This window comes from Crocodylus porosus, unplaced genomic scaffold (assembly GCF_001723895.1).
Source record: "Crocodylus porosus isolate Cpor-Errol unplaced genomic scaffold, CroPor_comp1, whole genome shotgun sequence".
NCBI lineage: Eukaryota > Metazoa > Chordata > Crocodylia > Crocodylidae > Crocodylus > Crocodylus porosus.
Genome location: NW_017728931.1, coordinates 13,511,434 through 13,534,215, shown reverse-complemented (window position 1 = coordinate 13,534,215; position 22,782 = coordinate 13,511,434). Strand labels below are relative to the sequence as shown.

The window sequence follows — 22,782 nt, the reverse complement described above, 5'->3', positions numbered from 1 at the left end:
TTGGATGCTTATCTTGCTGGGATCCTATGACCCCAGCTGACTTCCTGCCCTTTGGGCAGGGGGCTGGACTCGACGATCTCCCGAGGTCCCTTCCAGCCCTAATGTCTATGAAATCTATGAAATCTATGAAATGTAACAGAAATCTGACTAACATGAGCAGAGGCCACACTGACTACAGTGAAGCCTTTCTAGTCCTGAATACAACCTACTAGTCTGAAGGGTGGTTTTTCACCAATTTATGGATATGTTCAGTTTGTTCTGTCAATGAGATGCCATTGCCCATAATCCCATTCACTAGGCTCAAACAACCATCTTCCAGCACTTTCTGTTTTGCCAAAAACAAATAAGATGTAGGGCACTCCCTACAGGTGATTTGTAATAAATAGCTACCAGTAGGGGAAGGCCAAAGAAGGCATCTCCTTAGACCAACAGACAGGCCTCCAGAAAAGCAAAGCAGACCTCTTTTTAAACCAAACTGCACTTTCTTCTTTTTCTGGGGGTAGTGCCCTGTGACATACATTCTTCAGCATCTCCTTGTGAGTCTTTCGCTCCATTTTCAATAAGATCACCTTAATTTTTGTGTAAACATGATATGGCCCAGCTCCAGATCCAGCACTCTTTTTAAAAGTAAATATGAACACAAATGTAAAGCTTAAATAAATAAAATTCTTCATAAAGAACAAGAGCCTCATTGTCTGGGTTGGCAAATTTACCTGAAGCTGTGTTTTTGATCCTTAATTGAAAAATTGAGTCTCTTGTAGCCAAAACATACACTGGAATGCTAAAGACATTTGGGCATTGGCATCTTCAGGAACCTGGCACTGATGGCTCAAGAAGTGAGTTGTTGTTTTTTTTTTTGCTGAAAGTCTGCTTTTGATTTATTTCCATAATAAAGAGTGAATAGATATAGCATCATCATGATTTGAGATTTGTTCCCAGCTTAGAGGCCTCAGGTGGCCTCATAAATGTATTATGGCAGCATGTTAGGAAAATGGAACCTGTCTGACAGGATACCACTTTTCTTGGTCCCAGTCTAATTTTTGTAGGAGATAGAAAATATGTTGTAACCCCCTCCACAAAAAAACCCACTCTTTTGTGCATCTCCCTCCCTCTGTATCAATACGCTTATGAGTTTCCATGAGCCTTGTTCTTCTCAGCATTTCTTGGTTCCAGAAGATCCTCTGTGGCAGCACCTTGCCAGTATGTGTCAAAAAACCCATTTTGGCCTGAGACAGCTCTATGGGAGGCTGGATAGGAGAAGGTGGGGGGAGGAAGAGGGAAGATTCCACTGGCCTCCCAAGAAGTGACCAAATTAATGAGTAACTGTGAAAGACTTCTTTGCCTGGCATGTTAATGCTTAGAAATATACCACAGAAAAATGACACTCTGTCTCTCCCATGAGCAGTAATATCTCAGCCCCGGGCTTCTGGAGTTACCATGCCAGCTCAGAGTTCAGATCCATAAATTTATTTTATCTGTTTCAAATCCATGTATTTCTTTCTTTCTTTATTATTTTTTATAATCTCTTAGTTCAGCTATTTTTGAGAACTAGTCATATTTGTCAGAAAGGAACTAAGGTTACACTGGAGGTTTCATGGATTACTGTTTCAGCACAAATGAGAACAGCAGGCTTAAGCAAAGGCAGGGCAGCCGAAAACTGCTTTGGTCCTGAGCAACTCTGGAAGCAATATCCTTTAATCCATGTTCCTCTTCCTGCTTTCCCCCTTTAATAACTATTGATACCTTTAAATCAAGCTCTTATAATTGAAATGGTTTCCCCCCGATGAATATATGCCTGTTTATTAGGGTCTATTGATGGAGATGACGCAGTGTGGAAGCATGAATACAAATGAGAGAGTTTGGTCTGGATTTCTAAATGGTGGTTGTAATTGGCCATGCTGTTCACCAGTGCATTTGGTCATATGGGTTTTTCAGACATCACTGTTGCTCGAGGAAAAGACGGCCTGCTATTGAGTCAGATTCCAGAGGGTCTTCAAGAGTTCTCACCTGCCATGTCTTTGCTCTAATAAATGTATTTAGTAGAGAGGAAGATTGTTCCATCCCTCCTGGTCCCCTCCTTTGATCTTCCTGTCCATCTTCCTGTTTGGGGCTCCACATCCCCTACACCCCACGTAATGGCAACCAATGATGTTGAGTCCTGGTCTTCTGGGTTTGGTTATGGTACTGTTACACATGTCTTGGCCTTTTGAATCGGTATAAATGTATACAGACATTAGTTCGTCCTGCTCTGTTTAGGCCACAGTGGGACTGGCCTAGCTTCTTCCTGACTCCAGGTTACCTTGTCTCCCGGCATCCGTTCCTCTTTCCTTGGCCCGTAGCTGCCATGGTGGGCAGCTGTCTCTCTGTCTTTCCACAGGTTCCTGGTGGGTCCCATCCAGTTGGGAGATGTCAGGAGTCCACTACTCTACTTCAGGTGAGTAATATAGCCCTTCTGGACTCGAATTATCTCCAGAAGCCCCTTTCTGGGTGTGCCCGTCTGGTCTCGACCATCCAGTCACGCGCTGCATGGCCCCGGATGCTCAGGGATGTTTGCCTTTCAGTCCCTGCTGTCCTGCCGAGTGGATGTCTCTATCCTGAGCAGTCACTCCCCAATCTTGCCTGCCACAACTTTGTATCTTATTCCAGTGGTGGGGTGTCCGACTGCTGGGGTTTTCTTGAGTATGGGACAGCTGGATGATGATCTTCTGTGAGGCTCCATCTCCCCTCTACCTCGCCCTTACACCCTGCCTTGACAGGTTCATGATGTCCTTTGGCCAGTTTCTCCAACTGTTGGGGTTCTGCAGATGCTTGCTGGGGATGGTTGTATCAGCCTGCGGGACCTAACCCTACCTTCACCCACAGCGCCTTACTACTGCCTGGCCTCCCAGAGGATAGCACCCCTCCTGGTCTTAAGCAACACCTGGTCCCTAGATACCTTGCACCACAACCCCTCCAAAGGTGGGAAAGAGAAGAAACATTATCAACAACAAAGAAAATATGAAGATGTGCACAAAAAGGGGAAGGTCTATGCCCTCTTGCTCTCTATACTTGCGGCTAACTCAACAATGCCAGGCATAAGATGCCCGAGGTCCCTAGGCAGCCATAAACTGGGACCTGGCTAGACTGCCAGCTTCAACGCTCTCCTCCTCACTCTTCAACCCTCCTGTGGGCTCGCTGGACCCGTGGTGGCCCTTCTCTGCACACCTCCCACATGTCCCTCGTCAGAGGGGTTCTACGCCACTGGGGCCTGTCTTCTGCAGCCCCTTGCGCTGCTTATGCCCTTCGTCCCCCACCTGGGGCATCTCCTCAAGCCCACCGGAGCCTGCGACGATCCCACCTGGTCTGGTGTCCTGGTGGCTGCTGCTCCTTCCGGCTCCTCTGTAGTAGCCCCTGGAGTCACCCTCCCTCCGTTCTTTCTGGTCTACAGGGCTGGGTCCCTGATCTGAGTGAGGGATGACAGCTTCCTCACTCCCTGTGCTGCCACTGGCAGTGTTGTTCCTGTGGCAGGCTTCGCTGCATTCCCCCGTGTTGGGAGAGGCAGCTTCCCACCCCTTTCCCCCTCATAGGGGCTCTGGGAGGAACCTCCCTGTTAAGGTCCCTGCAGGTCTCTCCCCTGCTTCCTTACCAGTGGCTCTTTTTATATCCACTGGCCGGCTCCTGCCACCAGCGTTATTCGCTGGCCGCAGCTATATAAAGGCACGGCTAATGAGCCACTTGGGTCCCGCCTCCATTTTTGACTTTGCCGCAGATCCTGCTACAGGCAAGAAGTTTTTTGTTTCTTTCCTTTCACTTTCCTTTTACTTTCCTGACCCCAGGGTTCCCCCCTGGCTCCTCGGGATCTGCCCCTCTGTTTCTCCCTGTGACACTGGGGTTGCCACCACTTTCCCTCAGTGGGGCTTTGCTCCTCTCTGGGCTGCTCAGTGCCTGCCAGGGAACCAACTTCTGGTTTCCCCTGCCTCTTGTCCAGTGGGGTTTTTATTCCCTTTTCAGTGGGTCGAGTGGTGAATTGCTGCCAGCCCTTGCCTATAAAATGCACCCACACCAGCATGGGAGCCTGGGTCAGCTGCTTTTTGCTTTTTTTTCCTCCCAATGTGGCATTCTCCTCAGCTGTGGCTCTGTGCCCACCGCTTCTCTGCTTTGGCATGGTACTGGCTCTGATTGTCTTCTCCCGCAGGTAAGTTCTCCTCTGCGGCTCTATTTCTGTCACAGTGGCTGTGCCACCGATTTTCTATCGGGCAGGACATAGTACTGCGCAGTATCAGGGTCCTCTCTCTGCAGTTGGGTTAAAAATGTTTTTGTACATCTTCCAAAGGGTGCAGTGAGGGAATATTAATGGTGGTACACCAGTCTGAGTAGGCAGAGCCATATCCTCAGACATGCTAGCTCTGTCGATTTGAAGAAGGGAAGAACTCAGCATTAGCTTATGTGATCATATATTGAGCAATGTCTCCGGTTAGTGTGAATTGTGTCTCATGTTGGTGTCTCTAAGTGGCCAGAACTTGTATATACAGAGAGCTTGGGAGTACAGTCCCCCTTCCTTCATTCCAGCTCAAGCGCTAGTTCTTATATTTGTCTGAAACAATTCATTCCATTTGTACTTGTCATCACTATTAGTCGTCTTTCTTATTCACTGGGCTGAGGAAATAATTCATAGCAAACAAATTTTGCTTCATTTTGTAATGAGCAATTTATGATTTCCTCAAATATGTTGGTAATTTTGTTACTCCTAAAGTAATTCCCATGAAACAGCATTGATCAGTAAACAGTCTGAAAACAGCTTTCTGTAAGAAATTGAAATTTGAGTGGCACTGGCTTGCTTTGATTGGACATGCAGTTCACATGGCCCTGAATGCATCAGTACAGTCAGGTTACAGGATCAGGTTTCTGCCATGACTGCTGTCAGGACTCGTGGTAGAGGTGATATCTCTTATTAGACCAACTAGATTTTTGCAAAAAAATTACATTCTGAACTTTGAATTTGTTTTCCATGGAAGTCACTGAAAATTTATTGTGAATGTTCCTGGCAGTAAATGTGTGTATAGGGGGGTGTAGTCATACCCAAAGCAAATTGTTTGCTCCGCAGAAATATTCTTGACTGCAATTTGAGTACCTGTTTGCCTGCCGCTATATAAGCTTAAGCAATGATATGATCCTTGCCTTAGGGGACTTACAGAAGGCCCTCATTGTTTGAAGAGACACACTTGGAAGGGTAATCTATCTGCCTAGAGCCTCATGTGGGGCTCCATGTAGACCTACCTGAAAAAAATGGTGCCTGAGGGCTGGATTCAGCATTAAGCCCATTGCTTCTTGCAAGTGTTTGCCCCCCATCAAAAAGCTTGCTGAAGCAGCAACTTGCTGCATCTCTTCCTGATCCCATTATCAGTGACAGAGAAATTATTTTCTTTGTGTAGACAAGACCTTGCAGCACTGCCTTCTCTGAAATGCCTTTTATTTCCAAGGCCAAGGGTTTTTTTTTAAATTTTATTTTATTGCAAAACAGGATGTTTTTAATAGACTTTTCCCTAATGTCAGAAAAGCAATAGGATATATTAACAATGCAGTTATTAAAATTAAGCCCTGAGTTGGTCTAATTTTGGGGCTTACCTCATCTTTTAAAAGCTTATCAGAACTGAATGAGGAATTTGCTGAAAAGCACAAAAAGGTTTGCTAGACAGTCTAAGACTTGGCTGATCCTCATCTCATTAAGAATAAAGATGTAGATTAGGTCTGGCATTTTTCGGATCTCAGCGTTACAATTGATGATTGTGCTTTGGGCGTGGGAAGGAGTCAGAGCTATTTTGACACCCACTGGGAAGAATCAGAAATGCTAATGTAGCAAAACAGAAAAAATTAAGAAAGTGCATAAGGAAGCAAGGTGGACCTGACCTGGTAAAGTCTGAGGGCAAAACAACCCAGACTGATACTAGTTACAGCTCTGCAGAAGACTGTACTGACCCTGGAAAAGCTTTAGAAAGGTTTGAACATCTGGGAGCACCATTCTTGATAGCCACTGGGGACCAGGCCTACCATACCACCCATTATACTATATTTACTTGCATAGCATGCACAATTTTCCCTGAAAAATGAACCCTCCAAAATTAGGATGCATGTCTTTAAGGAGCTGATTTGCTACACTGGAATTGTAGCATGTAATGGCTGCCTTTTACTAGCTCCCTGTAATGACTGCCATGGGCTTAGCTTTTCTCCCACCTAGAAGTGAGGGATAGAGTGCACTCTTTAGGGCAAGGGCGGGCAATTATTTCATGCGGAGGGCCGCTTACTGAGTTATGGCAAGCCATCGAGGGCCGCAAGACAGGCAGCCAGGGGCAGATACATATTACTTTTCTATTTTTTTTATGGGCCCCATGGGCCAGATAGAATGGCCTGGTGTGTGGCATCTGGCCCACAGGCCGCATTTTGCTCACCTTTCCTTTAGGGTCATCATTAGTTTTAGTCCTCTTACAGTAGTTGAGCAGAGGAAAAGTAGTTCTAAAGTTGTAGCTAGAGACTGAGTGATGTTGAAGAGTGGGCTCCATCCCTTTGCCTGTGGCCAGCATTCAGCCATGCTGAGCCTATGCTGTGGTGTGGGGGGGGAGAAAATTCTTTCTTCTTCCTTCTCAAAACAAGGCGCCTCATGTTTTGGGGGGCACATGGTATGTGAGTAAATACAATAGTTACAAACTGCCTTGTATGTACTTATGAAGCCTCAACAATCAGGCCATGGTGTAGTGTAACTAGAGCAGGGAGGCTGTACACATGCCCATATGCTGACTATGGGGGGTGCCAAAATAAAGACAAGGGGGTGCTGGACTGGCAGCAGGGGGCTATGCTCACAATGTGCTCACTTAGGGCTAGAAGCTGTGGCTGCACAGACCGGAGCCCCACCTTGTCCGCTATGCTCTGCTTCCTCCTGCTGTGCTGCAAACAGCTATTTGGTTAACCCTCTCAAAGCCACTGCCAAACTGAGGCTTTTAGAGTGCCATTCCATGTGCATTTAGGCTGTAGCCCCATTCTCCTGTACGTGGCATAACCCCCTCCACACATCCACCCAACCACCCACACACACCCCTCTGTCCAGAGCTATGCCTCTGACGTCATGTCTATGAATAATTAATATTGCATTTGTTTAGACAAAGGAAGATGAAGGCACAGGGATTAATGGCCTGATTGTCAGAGGGGGCAAGCACCCAGGCTTTTCCCATGGACCTCAGCAAGAGTGCCAAACAGTCAACCCCTCTGACAATCAGGCTTTATATGACTCGTCTAATGGTCAATGTTGGGAATGCAGCCCAAAAGTCCTGACTTAGGACCCACAGTCCTGAGTCTCTTCCTTTAACCTGCTGGACCACACCTCTTCCCAGTAACTTCTTTCCTTTTAAAGTTAGTGGGGGGAAAAGGGAATTAAGCACCAAAAAAAGAAACCCTTCACATTAAGGTTGTGTCACAGTCCTATAGAAGCCAAGCAATTCAGAATTAAGGCTGGCTCTCGGCTCATTGAATCACTCTGTTGTCATTTAAAGAAACAACTGAAGAGAAAGACAAAGTCACAACGAATAGACCACTGGTTGGAATTGGGAACTTCCTGGCATTTGTTGCTCTGTATCAGAACCTGAATGCTATTTCAATGTAAAGGGGATTTTTTTTCACATTAAACAGAACAGGGTTTTGATTGTCAGGTTTTCCATGTCAGTATTCTGATCTTGGAAAAATTGCTTTCTCATCGTGCCAGGCTAGTAAAGAAGAGGAATGAGGTGATGAGTACTGTATATTTGTTGGCAAAATCCCTCCAGAATATTAAATGAAACTTTACCACTTTCTATGACTTTTTTGCCTTTAGCGCACACAGTGAGTCTGTCCAAATTTAGGGCTATTAGAAGGTGCACCGTTAGGTCTAGCATGACTGCTAAAAGTGGTATCAAGCTACGACCAAATTTCTATGTCAACTTCACTAACGAAATATATTTTGCCATCAAACCACACAGCCCAAAGTGAGCACGTTTGTCAATCTTAGGCACTGCAAGCATCATTTGTAACCAAATATTTTTTGTATCAGTACGTCAGGGTAATTAAGGTTAATTATCCGCAACTACAGAGCTCCACTATTGGCACAACAATCTGCTTCCATGACAACTTGAAATGTGTTTGATCTTTCTGTGTTTTCAAAGCATGGGTAATTTAGATTTTTCTTTTGCCCAGATCCAGTAGAGTAAAGGGTTTTATGGTTTCTAATTTACAAAATGTGAATACCTGACGGACTGACTTCAGAAATGTTTTCTTGTGGATTGCTGGTCCTCAAAAAACTTCCGCAGATGGTAAAATTATTATTATTACTTCTCATTGTGAGAAATTCTGTGGGTTTCCTGTTATTTTGCAGAACCAGTAATTAACTTCACTCCACTCAGTGGAGGAATAACAGTGGGTCGTTGGGTCCAGGCCAAGCATTCAACTGTAGCCCAGTATCCAACCAGGTGCAGTAAATGGCAGGTGAGGAAGACCAGAGCAGCCTTAGGTCACCAGGCCTGGCTAGAGCTACATCAGTGCTCTAAGTCTAAGAAAAACATGTTGGCTCCTCCCAGAGCCAGGTGGGGAACAAGATGGGGGCCAAATACAGACCTGAATGTGAATGGTTTTCCCATCCCACCAAAATATTTAAGATTTCTAAAATATTCCCGCCTGGGGGCAAAACCAAGAGCTTTTGAGGTTATTTTATAAAAAGCAAGAGAAGAGGTACCACACCTCAGAATAACCAAGAATTCAGGAATCAATGTCCTTAGGTTGTGAGAGACTAGCTTCAAGTGCTCCCAGATACTTGATTCAGGCCCAGGACTTACACCATGCTTTCCCTGGCCTTAGGTGCATGCCCTGACCACCATGCTACAGGTCATGCACTGGAGCGCAGGTGGAACCTGGGTCTCCCACACCTCAGGGAAAGGACCTGACTACTAAGGTATTTTACTATAGGGCCAGTCACTCTGAGTGACAATCTCATCCTAGACCTGGGAAATCTTCCCTAATGAAACTTCCTTTGAAAAGTTTCAGTTTTGACGCATCAGCATTTTCTGATCAATAAAAATAAGAAAATCCCCATCCAGCTCTAATCAAGAATAAACCTTTTTTACTGAAACAATCATCTTAATTTACCCAATGAAATTGCCTAAGATTCTAGAAAAACTGCAGGAAGAGAAATAAAATGTACTCATCTTTATTTTCTGCCTTTTCTTATTTTTTTTTCATTTTTTTCATTACCCATTCTTATTGCTCACTTTTACTCATTCTTCTTGTCTGTACACCATATTTTACTTTCTTTCATTATCATATCTCTTCCACCACTAGCTCCTCATGTCAAAGCAGGCAGAGTGGTAAAAGTGACAACCTGTGTATGGCTGAAGAAGAGCACAAAAGAAGCATCAGTTTTTCCTCTGGTGCATTGTCACCAAAGGACCTGTAAGTAGACAGACTTACAAGTACTGAATGACCCGAGGGAACAAAACACCATCTCAGAATGTCCTGTACTGTACAGAACAGCTCCTGAAAGTGGATTAGCTCTGGCCACACTGCTATAAACACTCCAGGTGTCAGAATTGAAGTGACACAGACCTTAAACAGCTGCAAGTGTACCGTGTACTCTTTATTGGAATGGCTATTAGATTAATGAACAAAACATGTCGGTGTTGTTCTCCACTTTATAACAATGCCTGCAGTGCGAGACATAGCAAATCACTCCATCATTAATAGAAATAGCTTTCAGTTACAAGAAGTAAATAGATATGTAGATATAAAAACATGTAACACGTATTTTTACCAACTCCCCCCCACACAAAAAATATTTCATGGAACACCATAGGATGGCAGAGGACCAACTTTATGAATCTGTTTGCACATTCCCAGTCACACACATCCTGATTCATGTAAGTAGTCTCAGTGTACTTGCTACTATTTACACAATTAAGAACTACTTGCCTGACTTTTGAGGACCTGGCCCCTATATAGTAAGCTGATAAAGGCAACGCTTACTAATTTAGTTGCCTCTCATGAGTTATGCATAACCCTGTGTTAAATAGCAGCACAGGGCATAGTTCCTTGTCTCCAAGTACTTCCCCAAGAATCCTTGATGCTTTGATTTTACGGGCATCTCAGAATATACTGGGGAAAACAACTTCCATCAAGAAATTCTATGACAATGTGACTTTCACCAGGCCCTGAACTACGTATTGGAGTGGTTCTGTCCTCGAGGTATGTGTAAGGAGGCTCCTTTTCAAATCTGACTGAATCTCAGGGGCATGTTTTATGGAATAACAAATTAACAGCAGAACTGAAAGGGAAGTCTTGAAAATCTGTTTTCTTTCATAATAAATTAACAGCTCATCGCCTTTACCCAGTTCAGTCTATACTGTGAGGAACAGCCCGTTGTTATATAGCTCACAGAAACTGTAATAACTCTTCAGCAAAGGTTATGAGTTTTAAAATTGTTACATCTTTATTCTAGATTGGAAGGTTAGGCCAACCTGATCAGATAAATAGCTTAGTATTTATTAGCATTTTAAAGTACATAGCAACCCTTTACCGCTCAAAATACATGTGGTTTACAAGTGCCGTTCTTTGCAAGGTTACAAATTTGTCAGGTGGTGTGGTGAAAAACCTGAAACCCCTTGAAACTCATGTGGTTTGAGCCTTGCTTTCACATCAAGTCAGATGGGTTTTGGGTGATCGGTTTTTTTAAATTTTACAAACCTTTCAATAAACTTGAGTGCAACCTTCTTGCTCATTCTGGGGGCACAGAAATTTCTAAAAGTGTGTTTTTGCTGACATCTTTAGGTTTGTAATTCTGTTTTCCCATTAAGGGCTTCTTACACATTGCAGTCTGAGCTGCTCAAATGTCGATTGGTGTTAGTGCTAGCTCGAATTTGGAGCAATCACACCTTATGGCTAAAAGCCTTCTCTGACTCTCCCTGACCTGGACAACTGTGACTTACCACTAGAGGGATGGCGAGCAGGGGCTGGAATAGGAGCCACAGCTGTGAGTTGCCAGGAGAGGGCTGGTGAACCAGGACAGGCTTCTAGCCCCACTTTAGGTGGGGGAGAGGTGTGGGGGAGTGATGGGTTGGGGAGGTAAGAATATGAAGTGGGGAGACAGAGAGTTAATGGGATAGGGGTGGGTAATGAAAGGGGAGGTGAAAAGGAAATGGGGATGGGGAACGGGTGGTGAAATGAAGGAAGTCAGCCACTGAAGGGTAAAATAAGAAGTAAAAAAAGAGTAAAATGAAATAAAGAGAAAGTAAATTAAAGGAGATCTTGTGTTTTAATAAAATGGGATTTGAATTGGGGTATGGGGGGTGCTGGTTGCACTTCCCAGGGTGGCTGGGAGTAGTGAGGGAAGGCACTTTTGGGAGAGCTACTGCCCCTGCCCTGGGAAAAAAGTCCCAGCTCACAAAAAACCAATATGGCCCCTACCTTGTTTCCCACCCCCCATGCCTCCTAGACCCCACTCCCAGCCTAGCCCATGCCCTGTGACCTGGCTAACTGGCATGTGCTCTGCAGGCTATTTGCACAGGGCTGCACCCCTGGGGGTGGGAAGGTCATATATGCAGGGTTGGGAGGGGGAGTTGGATTGGTGCCATAACACTCCCCCCCACCCCAGGCACTAGAGCTCAGAGGTGGAAATTTTGTCCACACAGAATAGGAGGGTGGAAGAGGGGATGCTGGGATGCTAGAGAACTGCAACTTGGACAGCGCATCTGTGTGGAGTAGCTGCACATTAATGGAACATGAGCTGAGTAACATGGATGAGAGAGAAACCTGCCATGGAAATGCATAATTTTCAGCTGCCTAAAGTGTGCTTAAAACTAGTTTCAGGTGATAATGTGTGGACAATCCAGGGCTTAAGAGGTTCAGGAGCTGCCTAAAATTAATTTTTAACAAGGCCCTAGTCTCTCTAACAGTTGCAAGCTGTGAAATGCACATCTGCTAGTGATATTTTAGGGGAAGAGATGGGCATGCACACAGCAAACTGATGGAGCTCTGTTAATAAAAGAGTAAGGAACATGCATCTGTATGTGCAGCCACAGCTAACATGTTGGGCTCCACTGCTCATGACAACATGGTGGAAGCCACACTGTTAATCGTCTCACTCTGTTGTATTGTGTGACTGACTGTAGGCATGTGTGTGTGGGAAGGGAGAGAGAGTAAGGACAGATGATGTTTCTTGTTAGCGGTTGGTTTTTCATGTACTTTTTAAAATATCAGAGGACTGATCCTCAGTTGGTCTAAATAAGTCTAGCACCATTAAAGCCACTGGAGTAATGTCAATTTGCAGTCTCTCAGGGCCCTTCTAAACGAGGCTTTGAAGTTACCCCACAAGGGGTGCTAGAAGAACTTAGATAGCCACTTCTCATAGAGAGTCTGGGTCCAATTTCTCTCTGTCCTTGACTTTGTGCAGCTATTTACCAGAGTGAGAAATAAGCAGTAAACACTATTTTGACCAGTGATTGTCAACCAGGGTGGTGCTATGGCTGTGGGGTGCTGTGACAGCCTTTTAAGGGTGCCACACAATATTAGGTAAGCAAAAACTTGCACATGATTCACAAGGTAAGCCCAGAGATTTCAAATAGGATGCCATAATGTCCAAAACATTCTGATGTGCTGTGATTTTTTAGTTCTTGTAAGAGAAGAGTTACCTTATTATTTTTCTGTAGTCACAAAATGAGTGAAAGCTAAAAGTTGACATTTTCCACAGGATGCCTTGAATCTAGGAAGATTAAAACTACTAGCTTCAATCAGAATGGGCATTTTACATCTGCTTTCTAATGGAGAAAATGGTTTCACAAGGGGTAAGGTGCTGGCCAGATGTAGTGGGATGGAGTTGCTGACAAACAAGTAAACCCAGCGAATCCAAATGGTTCACATACTTATTAGGCATGGGTGATCCCACTCAGAAAGCACTTATAAGCAGTTAAATTCTTCCTTGAACAGACTTTTCATGTGGCATATGGTCCAAGCCTTTGCCCTCCCTGGGGTTTGGCTTAGTCAAAAGCTGCAATAAGACATAAACCTCAGCCTAAGTTTTCTTCCCAGGCGTAGCTGTTCCTGGAGATTTCCCTGTGGGGCTCCACTGTTGCAGCTGGTAGTTTCTTCCCCAGTGACAAATTCCAAATCCTCTTATATCATCACCAGATCCAACGAGAGCTACCTGCCAGCATGAGTCAGCAGTGAACATGCTGTGCCTTTATGCTGGCTTTCAGTGCCTGAATGGAGGGTGGCACTACACAGGAACTCTGCATTTTGTGCAAAGTCCCAGAAACTGTTGTGCTGTTCATGCTCAGTTAATTCTCTCCTGGATGGTTATTTATGAGTGCTATTTTTCAGTTTTCCATGTGCTTCTAGGTTGAAAAAGTACCCAAATATTGTGAGAAGGAAACATCATGGATCTATTCTCCAGAGATTCCCAATTTTCTTCCTTGATCTCATAAGATTCCCAGTACAGCTTTTGCAGGTGGTCCAGATGGTTTGGAGATGAACACAGACTTTGCGTGTTTATCCCAAATACAACTCGAGTGTTTTTGTATTCATCTACTGTCTCATACTAGAACTAGGTAAATAATGCAAAAATGTATCTATCAACTGAGTATTTTTAAAGTCAAAGGCTTACCTCAGTTCAGTCACTTCTGTGTAGCTGTTAAGTAGCTCTGCCTTCTTATCTCTTTGGTTAGGAGTTCTCCCTGGCTTGTTAGAAGAGGATCCACAGTTTCCTTGGTCCATTGGTCTCTTGCCATTCTTCTTGTGCTTCCATTGTCTTGGCACAGTTTCTTGTTGGGCTTCCAATACTGTGCCCCTTAGAAGCTGCCAGCCCTCCTTGGTGCCTTTATCCTTCCATCTATTCTTCCATGACACCATGCCTATTAGCTCCTTGAGTCAGATTAAATCTGCTTTTTTGAAATCTAGTGTCCTAATTTTGCTGACCTTATGTTTTCCCTGTTTCAGGATCTGGAATTCTATCATATTACTTCCCTCCCAAGTTACCCATCACCTTCACATCCTCTACCAGTTCTGTTGGTCATGGCAAGATCAAGAATAGATTATCTCCTAGTTGTATCCTCTACTTTCTGGAAGAGAAAGTTTCCCCCCACATAAGTTAGGAATGGGCTTGGCATTTTATGTTTGGCTTCATTGTTCATCCATCAGATATCTAGAAAATTGAAATTTCACATCAGTACCATCCCATAGCTTTTTGATGGCTTTATCACCTGATTAAAGACTGCCTCATCCACATCCTCTTCCTGATTCGGTGGCCTATAAGAAATCCCCACCATTATATTGGTGTCACTGTAGTCAGATCCCTTTGTCTAAAGCTCTACCAGTGCTGTGCACCTTGTTGAGGAGTACATTACCTTCTCATTATTTGATGGTCTAAACTGAAGAATTCTCTCCCAGAGAATGAAAACTGGCTCTGCCATCAGGGCTGTCTTTAATAGTCCAAAATAATTAGTTATGGCCTGTAGTAGAGCCTCACACCCCCATAACAGGGGGCTCCTCCAACCCCAGTATCCCCACCACAGTCCTCCAGTATAAATAAGGGCTCCTGCTGTTAATGTGTCACAGCCAGGAGCAGTTCTTAGTACCTTCCTGGTCGACTTCCAGGAATCCTCTGCAGTCCATTAGAAACACAAATAAATAAGTGGGGACAGGGGCTTCCCTCACTCCTTGCCTCCATGGCTCTCCAGTGTAGGGTCTCCCCTCTCACCACTTCCTGTGTCCTTGTGGGATCTCTGCCATGTACTCCCAGCCTATCAGTGCATGTTTCTGGTCTCCAGCTGCAGCTTGTCTGTCCTGTATTAATGCAAAGTACCTGGAATGAACTGAAATCAGGTGATTTCCCCCCCTGAGGGTATGAACTGCCCAGGCTGTTCTAGTCCAGCCTTAGTGTTCCCAGACAGGGCTTTTGCCTCCCAGGGACTCTTGTTTCCCAGGGGGAACCTTAAAGGGACTCAACCACAGCAGTGCTCCCTGAAGCTTCCCTGCAGCCCATGCTTTCCCTGCTGTGACAGTTCACACCGCAGCTTGGTAGAGCTCTGAAGGTAACGGATTTGTTTCCCTCGTGCTCCCAGACCTGCCCTGGGGTTTCTTGGGGTTACAGCCTGGAGAAGCTCTTAGGCTGCCCTGTTTCAGCTGCTCCTGTGGCTTGTCCCCTCACTGATGAGTCAGCTTGCCTTTCAAATGCTGAGGGGAAGGAAGCGAGCATAGATTTTTCTTCCTCTGACATCCCCTGCTTTTCTACAGTCAAGTTTTTCACCTTTCATCTTCACCCAAATGCATTCTGCTTTGCTATCTTCTTTCTCCTAAACCAGGGAACAAGTGTGTGTGTTTCTGACAAGTATTACTACCTTTTCTCCCAACTCTCTCCTGAAACAGAGTATAATCCTCAATGTTCACATTCCAGTCAGAAGAACTGCCTCACCAGGTCTCAGTGATGCCAATCAGATCATAGTTCTTTTCATAGGCTGCAGCTTCCAGCTCATCTTGTTTATTCCCCATACTTCTTGCATTTGTGTACAGGCTTTGGATGTATTTTACAGTATGGCTGTGCGAAGCTATGGTAGCTGATTCAATCTGGAGGATATTTGATCCAATTTGGCAGCCTAATCTCTGAATCCAAATAGAATTGGGAGACCCATTAATAGGTCCAAATTGAATCGGAAGGATCCAAATCAATTCAGAATAGATTCAGGAAGGAATTCCCAGAGCAAGAGGCTCGGGATTCCAACTGGCCTGAAGGCAGGGCCCGGGCATGAGGGGGAACCAAAGGTCCCAGAGAGGGGACCACAGCTGGAGGGGGTGAAGGATGCAATCTGCGAGGCATGGGCCACAATGTAGGGGAGTTACGGATCTGCAGAATGGATGTCACCCCTAGACATCAGGGGCCTAAATGGGCAGCCTCCCACCTGGGTAACATCTGAATCAGTTTTCCATTAAGGTGTAGCAGGAAAAAGAGGGCAGGTGGTTGGCCCAGAAACAGGTGAGCGGGCTGAGATCTAACTGGCAGCGGGAAGGCGACCTGTTACAGGCTACCATCCATGTTGCATTCATCCCGCTCTGCCTTAACACACACAAGGCAGATAAAGTTCTTTTGGTCAATCTAATATCTTTTATTAGACCAACCAAATAGATGGAGAAATATATCTTAGAAAGCTTTTGGGTATAAAAACCCTTCATCAGGCTGAGGAAGCATCTGCAGTTGGTGTGTGCTCTTCCTGGATGGAATGAATAGTAAAGCCAAAGGCTGGTCTGCATACAAGAAAGCCAATCAGTGAAAATGTAAATTGAGGCATCAGGGGTTGAGAGACAGGCTGGGGAGGTGTGGGTGGAAGGGGGACGTAGCAGGTAAAAGTGGAGAGGTACCTGGGGAGTCAGATGTGAGGCAGGTTATAGTGTGTCATAAATCCCAACATCTACATTGAGCCCATGAGGTTTTGTATCTAGGAGGTTGATGAAGTGAAGTTCATAGGCTCGGCTGTGAAAAGCATTTGGTAAATTCAAACCAGAAGGCTTCATGCCCTCAGAAGGGACTGCCATCCCTGCTGTATTCATCCCACTCTGCCTTAACAGACACAAGTGATATGAGTTTTGCTTTCAGAACCTTGAGGTGCACTTTCACAGAAGCCCCTGCACCTATCCCTGTGAAACTTGGCAAGCTTCATGCCCTCAAAAGAGGATACCATCCCTGCTGTTTGCATCCAAAACTGCAAAAAAAATGACAAAGTTATAGGTATTTTAGTGATTCCCCATTATAGTCTATGGCTGAATCACTGCCAAATCTTCAAATCCAATTGGGCCGAATCAAATCGGGACAGTGACTTGAATCACCGAATTGAATCCCTGTCCCTCCAAATTGGCCAAATCCAAATCTGAATTGAATACTTTCTGCTTTGCACAGACCTATTTTACAGGGGTGCAGGTTGTAGCTGTGTTAGTCTAAGGACATAGGCAGACAAGGTTCTTTGGGTGAATCTGATATCTTTTTATTAGACCAACTTAAATAGTTGGAAAAAATTTTCTTAGCAAGCTTCCAGGTTTAAAACCTCTGACCTCTTTACTATTCATTCCCTCCGGGAAGAGTACATACCAACTGCAGATGCTTTTTTAGCCTGAAGGATTTTTAAACCCAAAAGCTTGCTAAGAAATTTTTTTCCAGCTATTTAAGTTGATCTAATAAAAGATATCAGATTCACCCAAAGAACCTTGTCTTAGATGTATTTTGCTTTTTGACCTCCTCACTTCCCTTTTGTGTCACTTGTTGCAGTTCTGTAGCTCTCTGCCCCGTTCCTAGAGTTGAGTTGCTTCTTCAAGTCCTTTCCCCTCTAAACTGCATGTTCTATTGATCTTGGTTACCATCTGCCATGGAACGTAGTTTAAAGTCCTTCTTACTAGGTTGGCCAGAGGACGCCCAAAGAATGCTCTTCCGCATTCTCATCAGATAGATCCCATCTCTTGATAGCAGTCCTCTTCTCAAGAACATCTACCCATTGTCAAAAAAGCTAAAGTCTTCACGTTGACACTACTGTCGCAGCCACACATTCACTTCCAGGCTACGGTGGTTTCTGCCTAGATCCCTGCCTTCCACATGAAGGATCGATGATAACACCACTTGTCCTCCAAACTCCTTAATCCTCCTGCCAAGAGCCTCATAGTCACCTCTGATCTAGTCACTGTCATTCCTGTGGAAGTACTTGGGTGCCTACATGGACAGGCAGGAAGGGATAGTACTTCAAAAGTTGGATGAGTGTCACAGGGAGGAAGCAAGGGACAGACCCCAAGGGGCCAGGGGGGACCCTGGAGGCTGGAATGCACCGGGGAAGGCAAGGAAAGAGAGGAAAAGACGAAAAATCTCTTACCAGTAGCCAGAGCCGCAGTGAAACCAGAAGTGGCGGTGGGACCTGCACGGCCTGTTAGCCACATTTTTTTAAAACTGCAGCCAGCTGAGGAGAGGAGTGGGAGGAGCCAGAGGGGAGAGATAAAAGCTGCAGGAGAGGGAGCCAGGGGAAGACCCAGAAGGTCGCCAGCAGGGAAGGTGTTCCCGGAACCCCTACTGGGGGTAAGAGGAGGCAGGACTGCCTCCCACAGGGAGGAAGACTGCTTTGAAGTCCATCGTGGGGAAGACACCAGTGACAGCACAGAGAGAGAGGAGGAGGATGCACCTTACCCAGACAGAGGACTTGAGGGAGAAGATTAAAGAGAGCAGGAGGAGGTAGTGGACGACAAGGATTACCCCCGAGGAACAGGGGAGATTGGCAAAGCCCGAGACATCAAGCCAGGTGGGACCAGTACAGTTTTGGGAAGGCTCCAGGAGCGACCCCAGGTGGGGAACGAACAGCCTAAGCAGTGGGAGGGGCTGCAGAAGATGGGCTCCAGCTGCATAGAGCTGCCCAGCGGGAGACGTAGGGGAGGTGTGACTAGAGGGACCACTGAGGGTCCAGTGAACATGCAGGAGGTCCAAAGAATGGAGGGGAGAATGTGGTAGCTGTCAGGCTAAGGCTAAGGACCAGTTGGAAACTCTAGGGACTTGGGGCTACTGATATAGTGTGGGTTGGGAGGTCAGGGACTAAAGGGCCAGGCTGGCCCACCTTATGTAGCCACTAGCCTCCCTGGTATTGATATTGTTCCTTTTTGTTGTTTCTTTCTGTTTCCCACTTTTGGAGGGGTTGTGAGACCCAGCACATAGACCCCTAGCATTGGCTCAATTAAAAGAAGGGTGCAGTCTTAAGGAAAGCTAGACAGTTGTGAGACCCAAAGGGTATAGTACAGATTTTGGGTTAAGTTGGCCATAGCACATATCCACGGGAGAGCACAGGACACCAACAGTCAGAGGTCAGGTCAAAAGACATCAGCAACTCGTCGAGGCTGGATATCAGGGCGAGGTATAGGGGAGGTTAGAGCCTCGTGAAAGATTGTCATCCAGAGGTCCCAGACGCTTGAGAACCCCAGTAGTTGGACCCCACCACTGAAGGAATACACAAAGTCATGGCAGGAGAGATTGGGGAAGAGACTACCCCGGGGCGGGCATCTGTTCAGTGAGACCAGAGGGACAGACCGACGGACAGTCCTATACATCCAAAGCTGTGCGGCATGTGACCAGATGATTAAAGCCCAATGGGTGCAATGAGCTTTGGCAGACTCTGTGATGTCCTGAATTCAGGCTCCAGGCAGGTAGCATACCTCCCAGACCCCCAAATCTGGATGACAAATTGGTGCCTCTGTCCCCCAACAAAAGGGAGTCTCCAGCCACCACCACTCTTTTTTTCCTTCCTGGTGCAGTGGTCCTGGAGCCCCTGTCTTTGGGGCTTTGCACTTCCTGCTCTCTAGAGTGCTGCCTCCTCTGCCTCATGCCTGCAAACATCCTCTCCTCTGCCTCTTCCTCAGCAGTTCCACCACAGAGTGGTTGAAAGCAGTTGCTGACTTCAATCCATTCCTCTTCATTTCTAGAGGCTTCCCCCTTTGAATAGTCACATGATGCCACTTCATCTCATTGCCCTCTCCAGTACCGGCCTCTCATAACTATTGTACAAGTAATCTTCCTGGTCTCTAATGCAACGCAGTGTGACACTTGCACTTCCAATCTGTGAATCTTCTCCTCCAGGGCAGATGCCAGTTTAAACTTGGTGCAGATGAAGTGCTTCTGACCTCCTGAGAGGAACATGAGCATGGCATATCCCACATGGGTTACAATAACTGACCCAGATTCCACTTGTGCCTCCTTTGCTCCCTGGACTACACCTATGCTATAAATATAAATAAAAGTGGGGACAGGAAAAGAGGGAAAATAGACACACCACAAGATCTTTCATGCCAAGCATCCACACCAGGGCCCTTGCCCATGCTCCCACCTACGTACACATATACACATCCACACACTCAGAGTCTCCTGCTCTCTGGCTCCCTCCTATGACAAACACCATAGGTAAACTCCTTCTCTGTTTGTTGCCATCTGTTCATGGATTGCTTGCTGGGAGCTACTTTTTAATAAGTGTCTATCCTAGCTCCACCCCTCAGTTACCAAAACCAGCCCCATACAGAGCAAGCACTGTCATTCAGTCATTCCAGAAGGGGGAAGAAAAGAAAAGAACAAAAAAAAGGAAGCAACAAAATCCACTGATAAATGATTCACTGCCCTTTATTCATAAAGCTATATTACCTAAATTTTTCTAATGTGGTGGGTTTAAAAATGCCTAAGTGAGTTGGGAGCCTAAGTTCCATTTTTCCAAAGTAGCTTGCACTTGCAAGCCCATGACCCAAACAAGCAATAGGATTTAGGAGCCCAAGTGCTTAAATCGTTTTTGAAAATGGAACTTATCCTTGTACATCCCATAGGTGTTTCTCAAAATTTGTCCAAAGCCTGTTTAAGCTCTGTAACCAAAAGAACACAGTAGGAACACAGCTAACATACTGGGTCAAACCAAAAAAGTCCAGTGTTCTGCCTCTTATAATCACCAGTAGTGGGGGTCAGCAAAGTAAGGGCCAGGGGGTAAATCTGGCCCATAAAGAAGTCTGATCAGGCAAAAGGAATCAGTGGCATGGAATTGTACCATGCCACCCATCCGTATGTATTATTCCCCTCTTCTGTGGAGCCTGCTGCTCTACAATGTCTACACTTAGCCTTCCTGCAGAGGGGATGGGGGTCAGAAATGAAGTTAAGTACAGGCAGCTGGCTATTCAAGGGATGGAGACCTCTGGCCCACAGCAGGGGCTGGGTCACCAAGTGTAGCCCCCGTCAACAAAAAGGTTGCCCATCCATGTGCTGTTAGATCCCCTTGGCTACCATCAAAAGATTACATCCCTCAGTTACATAGGGTTGTAATGAATAAATCCTGATGGACCTATACCAGGTTTATGCTATTATTCTAATACAAGGTCAGATTCAGACACCATTTTCCACTTTAAATAGTGTGGGGCTGTTTGTGGAGGCAGGTCTGAATATGTGTCCTTTCCTACGCTAAGCCATTCATTCTTTCAGGTTCAGAAAATTCCATACACTCTAGCTTGATAAAGATGTTCATAGCAATGAGGATTATGGACCTAGGTGGAAGGCAGAACGTCCAAAATCCTGGCAAGGCTACCCATTAAGTATTTTGTAAGGGTTTTAGATCCTTAAGGGAGGTAGGGAGAGTGGGATTCTTAGGGATCTCCTGCATCTTTTTGTGTTGGTTTCTAAGATGGTGTTTGAGTGGTGTAGTCATGATGGTCCAAGAAATGTGTGAGAAACAAAGAATTTTGTTGGTGATATCTTTTTTCGACCATCTGTGTGGCTGGGATAGACTTAGACAAGTTACCATCATACTCTTCCTCAAGTCTTACCTGGATATTTGGTACTTAAAAGCTCATTTAAGTCTATCCCAATGATAGAGCTGGTCCAATAAAATATATCACCCACAACAATCCTTGCCCATTTGACTCTGTGCCATCCATGTCAAGAACCAAGTGTTACTAATCTTGTTGAGTTTTTCTATGTGGAAAGAATAAAGAAAATCATTCATCGCTTGCTTTCTCTCAGTGTCTGTCTTCAAAAAAGGGTGTAATCAATGGGGAGTGTGCCAGTTCTCAAGTTAAAACATATAAGACTCTTGTTTGTCATGGCAAGAGATGCACAAAAATCTTCACAGACCTTGGTATACCTTCCATGTGGGTCTGGCATCTGGGGCAGTGCCATTTCACCTAAAAAAACTACTGTCTTCTGTTTCAGCATGGTAACCATGTACACTAGCCAGGGATGATTTTGGAATAGATTTTCACTTTTTTGAAAAAAAAATCCCTTAAAAAAAAGAGAGAATTTCTTGTTTTGGTAAAATTAAAAAATAAAGAATATCTACCTCTGCAGTGTAAATCCTTTGAGAAGCACAAAGTCCTAATTGTCGGGATGGAAAATCAACTATTTAACAAATGTAGAGAAACACTTTTTATTTTCAAGTCTGAAACCATACATCTCTGAGCCAGGACACACAAATTTTAGCTTACCTTCTAGGGTTTGGCACCTAACTTATCCTGGCAATTAGCTTGGCCTGTACAGTAGATTTCTGGAGAGAGAGCCTGAGTTTGATTAACTGAGCATTTATGAATAACATCCTCAGAGAAATTAAGGCCCTAGCCAGGATCAGGCCACAATGGCAGTGGAGTAATATGGTCTATAAGTAAGCTGTTTCATAAAACAAGAAGATTCAGGCAGTTCATAACTCTTCAAGCCCATAGCAATCATCACCTTCCTTTCACAACTTGCTAAACCCAGCTTGAAATTCCTGAAATTTTCATTTTACTTATTTCTAAATAGATTTGCCAAGTCCACTAGAAAACACCAAGCAGCCCTAGCATGGTGGTACTTTTATATGAATATGAAACTGTTGACATGATGGACAGATCACAGGTTTTTATGTAAGGGTAGGGGAAATCAACTGAGTTAATGCTCAGTTTCTAAAGAATATTTACCTACTTAGGTCCAAACCCTTCACACATTATTCCTACTAATATGACCAAAAATAAGAGAGCTATTAGTGTCATAGGGATCTGGACTTTTTCAAATCCTGAACCCCAAACTCATATAAATAACCAGTGCTGTTTTGTAACCCGCTGCAGTCTGTCTGCTCAGAATTGCTGCTGGCTGCTAAAAGGTTGAAATTCAACCCTCTCCTGGCTGAACACATCTGAGTCTCAGGGATTTCATAGATTTAATAGATTCTAGGCTCAGAAGAGACCTTGTAGATCATCAAGTCTGATCCCCTGCTCCAGGCAAGAAAGAGTGCTGGC

At 45.1% G+C, this 22,782-nt stretch overlaps 1 long non-coding RNA gene across 1 annotated transcript in view; it reads left to right on the top strand.

The window, feature by feature from the left end:
- Positions 1-2,358: 2,358 nt before the first annotated feature.
- Positions 2,359-22,782, top strand: part of LOC109316292 — a 149,843-nt gene continuing 129,419 nt past the window's right edge. The window contains exon 1 of the long non-coding RNA XR_002102797.1: positions 2,359-2,434. This is a non-coding gene — a long non-coding RNA (uncharacterized LOC109316292). The remainder of the gene's footprint in view (positions 2,435-22,782) is intronic.